Source organism: Mustela erminea, chromosome 6, assembly GCF_009829155.1.
Source record: "Mustela erminea isolate mMusErm1 chromosome 6, mMusErm1.Pri, whole genome shotgun sequence".
In the NCBI taxonomy this organism is placed as follows: domain Eukaryota; kingdom Metazoa; phylum Chordata; class Mammalia; order Carnivora; family Mustelidae; genus Mustela; species Mustela erminea.
In genome coordinates, this window is record NC_045619.1 from 43,622,186 (window position 1) to 43,632,766 (window position 10,581).

Below are 10,581 nucleotides of genomic sequence, written 5' to 3' on the forward strand. Positions count from 1 at the left end.
GTAATCAGGATTCCCCACCCATACGAGAGACAAAACAAAAGAAAAAGAAAAAAAGAAAAAAAAAAGAGAGAGAGAGACAGGAAAGAAAGGGAAAATGAAAGAGAAGGTTCAGCCCAAATGGGCCCCAAGGTAAGATTTATGAAGTATACAAACAAAAACAGACAAACACAAAGACTGATAAAAGTATATGACATGAGAAAAATATATATATATATGCAAATAAAGGATGAACCTCATCAAAAAGAACCCCAAGTTTAAGATTTATACACTATTGGGACAAAAACAAAAACACAGAAACACTGGTGGAAGAAAAAGATGGGAGAGTGGTTATAAATTCTCAGTGTGGGAGAGGAAGGTTGTTTTGATTCTTCCTGGATGTATCTTGATGTCTTTGTTAAATGACTCAACTTTCCTAAGATAAAGGGGGATTAAAAATTGGTTTACCTATGGGGTAGTATTGATTGGGGGAAGGGGATTACTTTAAAGTTTAACTCTATATAAATATTAGAAAATAAAAAACAAAAAGGAATAAACTAGACTAAACTAAAATTTAAAAAAAAATTCAAAAAATAGAAATGCAAAAGAAAAACACAGGTGTATGTATCAAAAACTTCAGGTTAGAAGTTTATTATGGAATTTGATGTACTGGACATCTCACTGTGATGGTAAATAGGTTAAAAATTATCTATATAAAAAAAAAAAAGAACCAGAATAGTGGGAACGAGTTAAAAATAAAAGTTGTCCTATGAAGTAGTGGTGGCTGTTCTCTTGTACTTTTTTTTTTTTCCCTTTCTTGGTTGGTTTTCTGGGGGAGGGGTCTTCCCTGTGGATTTTCAGTCAATGATGTTTCCTAAGTCCCCCTACTCCCCTCAAGGGGGTGGGCTCTGAGGAAACTGGTTTTTTTCAGGCTTTTGTTCTCTGGCTGTTTTTATGTTTGTTCACTTTTTTTTTCCTCTCACCTTGACCACTTTTGAAGGTTTTTGTAGTTTTAGAGGAAAGCAAACTGCACCCTGACCTCCCTCTCAGAGAGAAGCCTCAGTCTGGCTGCAGAGCCCAAATGAGTTCCCCCGTGGCCCCTGGCAGAGCAGGTTCTGAGTCACGGTCCCTGGGAATGCAGAATCTTTTGCTTGTACCTAAAACCATGGCAGCGGCAGCTGTCTGGGCAGCTCCAGACCACCAGAGAGGTTCCAAGCAGTGATTGCACACTGAGATTTTCCCGCTGGCCCAGACTGGGAGTGCCTGGTCTTTCTGGGTCTAAAGCGCCCGGCTTGCATGCACCTCTTTCAGGGGAGGCTGTGGGTCGCGCATGCATTTCAGGCTCTGAGAACGGGGCGCAGGTCTGAAAGCACCAGGCTGGGCCTTCGTGCACCTCTTTCAGGGGAGAGTTTGGGGCGCGTGACTTAGGCTCTGAAACATAGGTGCGGGTCAAAGAGCGCCGTCCTGGTCTTTGTGTACCTCTTTCAGGGGAGAATGAAGGGCGCACGCATCTCAGGCTGTATAGCAGGGCTCGCGCGTTCTGTCCTCTGGTGAGGCTCCCAGCCCCTCAAAGGAGCCAGACCCCACGCATTCTCGGGCGCGCTGGCGGCTTAGGGACCAAGACCTGGTTTCTCCACTGCACTCTCTCTGGCTCAGCACCAGGGGAGGCTGTCCTGGGACCAGGGACTTAAGCCCCTGTCCCTAGCTGCCCCGATTCCCACAATTTCCCCCCGCTATCCTTTGCTCTTTTGAAGTGCTTTCAAACAGTCTCCAAGTTAATGCTGGTCCCCAGACGCAGGGCACTCTCACTCGTATTAGGGGTATTGCTTTCAAACCGGTCGCCTCTGGTTGCTCCCTCCCCCTTTTATCTTCCAATATCAGTTCACCGTTCCCACTCTGCTTTACCTGCCCACTGGTGTCTTCTGCCCCTGTAGAGATCCAGACGTGTATAGTTCTGATCTCAGGCTGATTTCATGGGTGATCGGAGTTCTTTGGTTAGTAATCAGCTCACTTTAGGGTACAGGTTTAAAAGGCACCTCCTCCTACTTCCCCGCCATCTTGTCCTCCCCCAGTCTTAGACCTTTATAATAGGACTTTAATAATAAGAATATAGCCTTAGAAAAAATGTCTAACTAGGTTTGCATTTGATGTTTATCTCAAGTATTTGAACTACTATTTATTTATTTATTCATTCATTATTACTTTTTAAAGATTTTATTTATTTGAGAGAGAGAGAGGGAGCTAGAGGAGGAGAATGAGCACAAGTGTGGGCAAAAAGAGAGGGAGAAGCAGACTTCCTGCTGAGCAGGGAGCTCAAAGAGCGGTTCTATCCCAGGACCCAGAGATGATAACTGAGGCTGAAGGCAGATGCTTAAGCAACTTAGCCACCCAGGTGTCAACATATGGGGTGTTTTTTAGACATTGTTTTCAATTACTTCAGGTAAATACCTAGTAGAGAAATTCCTGGGCCATATGGAAGTGTATTTTAACTTTTCAAGAAATCACTAAAGAGTTTTCAAGAGTGTTTGCCCATTTAAATTCCTAGTAAAAGGAAGGTCCAGTTGTTCCATGTCCTACCCAACATATGGTTTTGTCAGCCTTTAAAACTTAGCTATTTTAGTGGGTGATGAGTGGTATCTCAGTGGGATTTTATTTTTCTTTCCTGAAGCAAATGATGGTGGGTATCTCCTCATGTCCACTTGAATATCTTTTTGGTGAAGTGTCCAATTTTTTGTCCATTTTTTAAAAATTGGGTTTTTGTCAAAAGAGACTGTTTTATATTCTAATTATAAGACTTTTGTCACATATACTTATCGTGCGTCATTTTTCACAATTTGTGACCTGCCTTTTCATTTGTTTATTAGTGTCTTTAAAGTAACATAATTTTTTGTTTATGAAACCTCATTTGTTAGTTATCTATTGCTGTATAACTTACAGACTTTTCTTGATTTAGTAGCTTAAATCAACAACACTTATCATCTTACACAGTTGCAAGGATTAGTAATCTATGAGCAGCTAGGTAGATGTTTCAGGAGCAGGATCTCTCATGAGATTGCAGAAAAGCTACTGGTTTTTGCTGGCTCTGAAGAATGTATTTCTGATCTCACTCACATGGCTATTGTTTCTAGTTCCTTCTATGTGGACTCTTCCATAGGGTTGCTTATAGCAAGGAAACTCAATTTTCTGAAATTAGGGAGAGAGATATAGAGAGAGAAAGAACAGAAAACAAAGAGGGCAAGAGTATGAAACCAAATTAGCAAGATGGAAATTATAGTATCTGATATAACTTAGTCTCAGAAAACGGCCTTTTTCTTTTAGCAGTAAGAATCCTTTATTTATTATCTTTTTAGTTTTATATTAACAGATATTATTTTTTCCCAGGAGTACAGATCTGTGAATCATCAGGCTTATACATTCCGCAGCACTCACCATAGCACATACCCTCCCCAATGTCCATAACCCAGCCACCCTATCCCTACCCTCCATACCCCAGCAACCCTCCATTTGTTTCTTGAGATTAAGAGTCTTGTATGGTTTGTCTCCCTCCTGATCCCACCTTGTTTCATTTTTTCCACCCCAACCTCCCATGAACCCATGCCCTGCCTCTCAAATTCCTCATATCAGAGAGATAATATAATTTTCTTGATTGCCTTATTTAACTTAGCATAATACCCTCCAGTTCCATCCATGTCATTGCAAATGGCAAGGTTTCTTTTAAAAAATTTTTGATGGCTGCATAGTATTCCACTATGCATATATACCACCTATCTTTATCCATTCATCTGTTGATGGACAACTATGTTCTTTCCATAGTTTGGCTATTGTGGACATTGTTGCTATAAACATTCGGGTGCACGTGTCCCTTCAGATTACTACCTTTGTATCTTTAGGGCTATTACCCAGTAGTGGAATTGCTGGGTCATATAGGAGCTCTATTTCCAACTTTTTGAGGAAGCTCCATACTGTTTTCCAGAGTGGCTTCACCAGCTTGCATTTCTACCAACAGCATAAGAGGGTTCCCCTTTCTCTGTATCCTTGCCAACATCTGTCTTTTCCTGACTTGTTAATTTTAGCCATTCTGAGGGGTGTGAGGTGGTATCTCACTCTGGTTTTGATTTGCATTTCCGTGATGCTCAGTGATGTTGAGCACTTATTCATGCATCTGTTGGCCATCTGGATGTCTTCTTTGCAGAAATGTCTGTTCATGTCTTCTGCCCATTTCTTGATTGGATTATTTATTCTTTGGGTGTTGTGTTTGATAAGTTCTTTTAGATTTTGGATACTAGCCCTTTATCTGATATATCATTTGCAAATATCTTCTCCCATTCTGTCAGTTGTCTTTTGGTTTTGTTGACTGTTTCCTTTGCTGTGCAAAAGCTTTTCATCTTGATGAAGTCCCAATAGTTCATTTTTGCCCTTGCTTCCCTTGCCTGTGTCAATGTTTCTAGGAAGAAGTTCCTGAGGCTGAGGTAAAAGTGGTTGCTGCCTGTGTTCTCCTCAAGGATTTGGATGGATTTCTGTCTCCCACTGAGGTCTTTCACCCATTTTGAGTTGAATTTTGTGTGTGGTGTGAGGAAATGATCCAGTTTCATTCCTCTGCATGTGGCTGACCAATTTTCCCAAGACCACTGGTTGAAGAGACTGTTTAGTATTGGACAATCTTTCCTGCTTTGTCAAAGATTAGTGGACCATAGGGTTGAGGGTCCATTTCTGGGCTCTCTATTCTGTTCCATTGATCTATGTGTCTGTTTTGGTGTCAGTACCATACTGTCTCGATGATTACAGCTTTGTAATAGAGCTTGAAGTCTGGATTTGGGATGCCACCAACTTTGGTTTTCTTTTTCAGCATTCCTCTGGCTACCTGGGGTCTTTTCTGGTTCCATATAAATTTTAGGATTATTTGCTCCATTTCTTTGGAAAAAGTTGGTGGTATTTTGATAGGGATTGCATTAAATATGTAGATTGCCTTAGGTAGCATAGACATTTTCACAATATTTGTTCTTCCAATCCAGGAGCATGGAACATTTTTCCATTTCTTTGTGTCTTCCTCAGTTTCTTTCATGAGTACTTTATAGTTTTCTGAGTACAAATTCTTTGTCTCTTTGGTTAGGTTTATTCCTAGGTACCTTATGATTTTGGGTGCAGTTATAAATGGGATCTACTCCTTAATTTCTCTTTCTGTTGCCTTGCTGTTGGTGTATAGAAATGCAACTGATTTCTGTGCATTGATATTGTATCTTGACACTTTACTGAATTCCTGTATAGTTCCAGCAGTTTTGGAGTGGAGTCGTTGGGTTGTCCACATAAAGTATTATATCATCTGCAAAGAGTGAGAGTTAAACTTCTTTACTGATTCAGATGCCTTTTATTTTTTTTGTTGTTGTTGTCTGACTGCTGAGGCTAGGACTTCTAGTACTATGCTGAGTATAAGTGGTGATAGTTGACAGCCCTGCCATGTTCCTGACCTTAGGGGAAAAGCTCTCAGTTTTTCCCCATTGAGAATGATATTTGCTGTGGGTTTTTCATAGATGGCTTTGATGATATTGACATATGTACTCTTTATCCCTACACTTTGAAGAGTTCTGATCAAGAAAGAATGGTGTATTTTGTCAAATGCTTTTTCAGCATCTATTGAGAGTTTTTTTCTTTCTTTTATTAATGTATCGTATCACATTGATCGGTTTGCAGATGTTGAGTTAACCTTGCAGCCCAGGAGTAAACTGCACTTGGTCGTGATGAATAATCCTTTTAGTGTACTGCTGGATGCTATTGGCTAGTATTTTGGTGAGAATTTTCACATCCATGTTCATCAAGGATATTGGTCCGTAATTCTCCTTTTTGATGGGGTCTTTGTCTGGTTTGGGGATCAAGGTAATGCTGGCCTCATAAAATGAGTTTGGAAGTTTTCCTTCCATTTCTATTTTTTGCAACAGTTTCAGTAGAATTGGTATTAATTCTTTTTTAAATGTTTGGAAGAATTCCTCTGGGAAGCCATCTGGCCCTGGACTCCTCTTCTTTGTTGGGAGATTTTTAATGACTTCTTCAATCTCCTTACTGGTTATGGGTCTGTTCAGGTTTTCTATTTCTTCCTGGTTCAGTTTTGGTAGTAGTTTATATCTATCTATTGTCTCTAGGAATGCACCCATTTCTTCCAGATTGTCAAATTTCCCGGTGTATAATTGCTCATAATATTTTCTTATAATTTTTTTGTATTTCTTTGGTATTGGTTGTGATCTCTCCTCTTTTATTCATGATTTTATTAATTTGGGTACTTTCTCTTTTATTTCTTATAAGTCTGGCTAAGGGTTTATCAATCTTATTAATTATTTCAAAGAACCAGAAAATGACTTTTGATCACTTCTGTCATAACCTATTGGTCTAATATATCAACATCAGTACAATGTAAGAGATCTTACATAAGATTGTGACTATCAGGAAATACCAGATGATAACTAGGACTTTCTTGGACACTAGCTAGTACATATTTATAAAATTCTTATATTTTCTTTAATGGTATTTCTTTTTTATAATGACCTTTATCTATCCTAACATCATGAGGATTATCCCCTTTGATTCTTTACATAAATTTTAAGTTTTAAGCATCTGTGTTCAGGATGAATACCTGTTTCAAGATAATTTTTTTGTATGGTGTGATTAAAGGGTTTATTCCATAGAGATTTTTAATAGAGATTTTTAATGGTTCTAAGAAAATATTAAAATTTCCCCATATGAATTACACTAGCACAAGTTTCAAAAATTATTTGATAAGATTTCTATTTTCATTAAAATTGAATAAACACCTAGTATTTTATGCCTTTCTGCAGTAAACATCCACTATTACATGCCTTTCCACAGATAAGAACTACAATCTTTGGAGAAAATAAAAGGAGATGTAGGCACTCATGAATAAATCTAAGTAAGATGATTCTGAAAGGAGAGTTAAAACATGGAAGGTGTAGGGTGATCTTCCTTTTCAACAACTTCTAGCAGGAGGATAGATTGAACTCACTTCCATGCTTTCAACCATTTGATCAATACCAAACAAATTTGAGGTAATTTAAGACAATGCATAACATATGTTTAAGAGGAGTAGTGGAAGGTGAAGAGAGAAAATGAATAGAAAATATATTTCAATATGTTAAAATATAAAAACCAATTTTTTTTTTTCAAAGATACAGATAGGTCTGTTGGTTTAAGAAACTCAGTGAACAAGATCCATATGAAGAAAACCATGTTGGGGCTCCTGGGTGGCTCAGTGGATTAAGCCTCTGCCTTCAGCTCAGGTCATGATCTCAGGGTCCTGGGATCAAGCCCCATGTTGGGCTCTCTGCTCAGCAGGGAGCCTGCTTCCCCCTCTATCTCTGTTTGCTTCTCTGCCTACTTGTGATCTTTCTCTCTCTGTCAAATAAATAGATAGAATCTTAAAAAAAAAAAAAAAAAGAAAACCATGGTATGCATAAGTAATCAAAGTGACAGAAAGAAATATAAGGAGACTATCTTAAAAGTAGCCAAAAATGATAGATTTCATACAGGGGAACAATCACTTGAATGACTGCTGACTTCTTGTCAAAAAAATATGGAGGCCAGTACACTTGAAAATACTGGGAAAAAATAATCAACCTTTCCATATCCTGTGAAAACACTCTAAGAATAAAGGCAAAATAAAAACATTTTCAGACAAAATAAAGATGACAGAATTGGTCATTGGCACACCTGAAACACAAGAGGTAACGAAGAAGGTTCTCAAGGCTGAAGGAAGATGATAACAAAAATGACCTGGATCACCAGGAAAGAAGAAAAAAAAAAAGCATCAAATAATAATGCGTATTAAAGAGTCAACTCAGCCAGAAGTAGTAAATGTAAATGAATGTGTAAATATGTATATGAAGCAGAATTTGAGAGAGTTAAAGGAAAAATAAACAATTTTATACTCACAGTTATAGGAATTTAAACCTATCTTTCAGGATTCAATTTTAAAAATTGGTAATGACATAAATTATCTGAAAAACACTATTGACATATTGACTTAGTTGATATTTATACAATACTAGGTACTACAATTGCAGCATGAAAATTATCAAATCTACACAGTTTAACCAAGATAGACCATATGCTAAGCCATGTAAGTCTCAACACATTTCAAAGGACTGAAATAACTTCTAAATAATACATAAGTGGAAAAGAAAAATTCCTAGAAACACCGAAGATATTTCAAACTTCATGAAATTAAAAAGAACATATTCAAATACATGGATGTTTGGAAATTCCCCAAGCATTTAAACCCTAATAAGTCAAGTCTAAATCCACAGGCCAAAATAAAAATCAAAACCTTGGAAAATATTTCGAACCGAAGTTAAAATGAAAACACATGTCAAAAACTGTGTTAGCTGTTAAAGTTATTATGTAAAGGAGGCTGAGGTGGCATTAATGTTTTGGTAGCCTTGGTAAGCAAACAGAAGGAAGCCAGAATAAAGTCCTTTAAACACACTTGTATCCCAAAAAACAAAACTTAAGAACAAACCGCAGTGGCCAACTATTCCTTCCTAAATAAGCCAACCACTTAAGCTATAGCCAATCAAATAATTTCCTTGCTTTAGTTCTGCATTTGGTCTGTAAAAGCCTTGGCCCAGCTCCTGCCCAAGGAGCGCTGCTAACCACTTTCGGTTTGGTGCAGCCCCACAAACAGAAGTTCCATCAAATAAACTTCTAAAAATTTTAACGTGCCTCAGAAAATATTTTAACACAGCTAAAGCAGTACTTGGTATTTTATTTTATTTATTTTATTTTTTTAAAGAATTTTTTTTTATTTATTTGACAAAGATCGCAAGTAGGCAGAGAGGCAGGCAGAGAGAAAGGAGCAAGCAGGCTCCCCGCTGAGCAGAGAGTCTGATGCAGGGTTCAATCCCAGGACCCTGGGATCATGACCTGAGCTGAAGGCAGAGGCTTTAACCTTACACTGAGCCACCCAGGCACACCAGTACTTGGTATTTTGTAGCATGGAATGCATATTTAAGAAATGAAGAAAGGTCTCAAAACAAATGACTTCAACTTTCACCTTAAACAAGCAAAAGATCAAAGTCATAAGAATTAGAATAAGTTAAATAATAAAGACTATGGTGAAATCGATGACACAGAAAATGAAAACAATAGAAACTATGAAATGAAAAGGTGGCTCTTAGAGATGATCAATAAAATTGACAAATTCTAGCCAGCATGATCCAGAAAAAGAAGACTCAAATTGACAACATCTGTAATGAGAGAGGTTACATCACCCTAGATTTTACAGATATTAAAAAGGATGTTAAAGGGATATTAATAATTATTTCAGCCAGTTGACAACTTAGATGAAATGAACAAATTTCTTTAAAGACAGAAATACCACAGCTCACTAGAGAAGTTACAGAAAATCTGAATAGCCCTGTCTTAAGGAAAGTGAATCTGTAGTGAAATTATTAACCCTCAAAGAAAACTTCCCAACTAGTTTCTTAACTATTAAATAGTATCAAATATTTGCAGAATTAATAGTGATCCTACAGAAACTCTTAGACATAATTTAGGAAGAGGGAATACTTCTCAATTTATATTATGGAACCAGAATTACCCGAAAACCAAACCAGTCAAATATATTACAAAGTACAGAACAATCTCCTTCATGAATGTAGATCCAAAATTATATACAAACTTTTAGCCAGTGGAGTCCAACAATAAAAATAGTAAATTATTATCAAATAGGTTTTATCCCCAGAAATACAAGGTATATTTAGCATTCATAAGTCAATTGATACAATTCACCATATAACAAACTAAAAATGAACAAAAATCAACTTAATAAACAGAAACCCTTTTAACAATATCCAAGAAACATTCCTGACAAAACCCCTCAAATCAGGAAGACAGGAATATTCACCCTATCTTATATAGAGCATTGACTCTTGTTTTTTTCTCATCAATCATATTTTTCCCTCTGTACAGCTATTTTACATACATATTTAATCATTTATATTTCATATTTTATATTTTAACAATCTCTGGAAACTTAAAGAACCCAGAACCTTTCTAAGAATATTAATAAACCTTGGGAACATTCCCAGGGTTCCAGAACCTTTCTGGGAACAAGATGGAAGGTAGTTTTAAATTAAGTTTGTTTGGGTAGGACAGCTGCACACAAGGGTGCTGCGCTCAAACCCGACACACTTACCCGGGGTCCTCGGTATGACCAGAATGAAGAACTCAAAAGGGGTCAGCCGCGGGCACCTCCCGGGTCAGTCTCCTCCTCCCGTTAGCAGGCAGCCTCAGATCCCATTCCTCCTGGTCAAAAACTTAAAAAAAAAAAAAAAGAAAAAAGACTAAAAAATGCATTTTGATGATAGAAACCAATCTTATCTAAGACTTCTGGAAGCGGACAGTCTCCTTTCAGAGACCCACAGTATGGGGCAGAAGGCAAGAAGCTTTTCTACCACAATAAAGAGCAAAGAAGAGAAAATGGAAAATACTGTAAGGACTAGGGCTCCACAGTCCCTTGTTTGGGGTGAGAAGGCCCGGAGCTGACTTGGCGTTGGGCGTTTGCGGATTGGCGGGCTTGGATATCCTGCCGCTGGGGTCCAG

The 10,581-nt window shown here is 37.8% G+C and overlaps 1 long non-coding RNA gene across 1 annotated transcript in view; it reads right to left on the reverse strand.

Moving 5' to 3' along the window:
- The window catches only part of LOC116593123, a 142,627-nt gene extending 132,047 nt beyond the window's left edge, over window positions 1-10,580 (reverse strand). The window contains exons 1-2 of the long non-coding RNA XR_004286761.1: window positions 10,470-10,580; window positions 10,175-10,295 (exon numbers count right to left, since the gene is read on the reverse strand). This is a non-coding gene — a long non-coding RNA (uncharacterized LOC116593123). The remainder of the gene's footprint in view (window positions 1-10,174; window positions 10,296-10,469) is intronic.
- Window position 10,581: the final 1 nt, after the last annotated feature.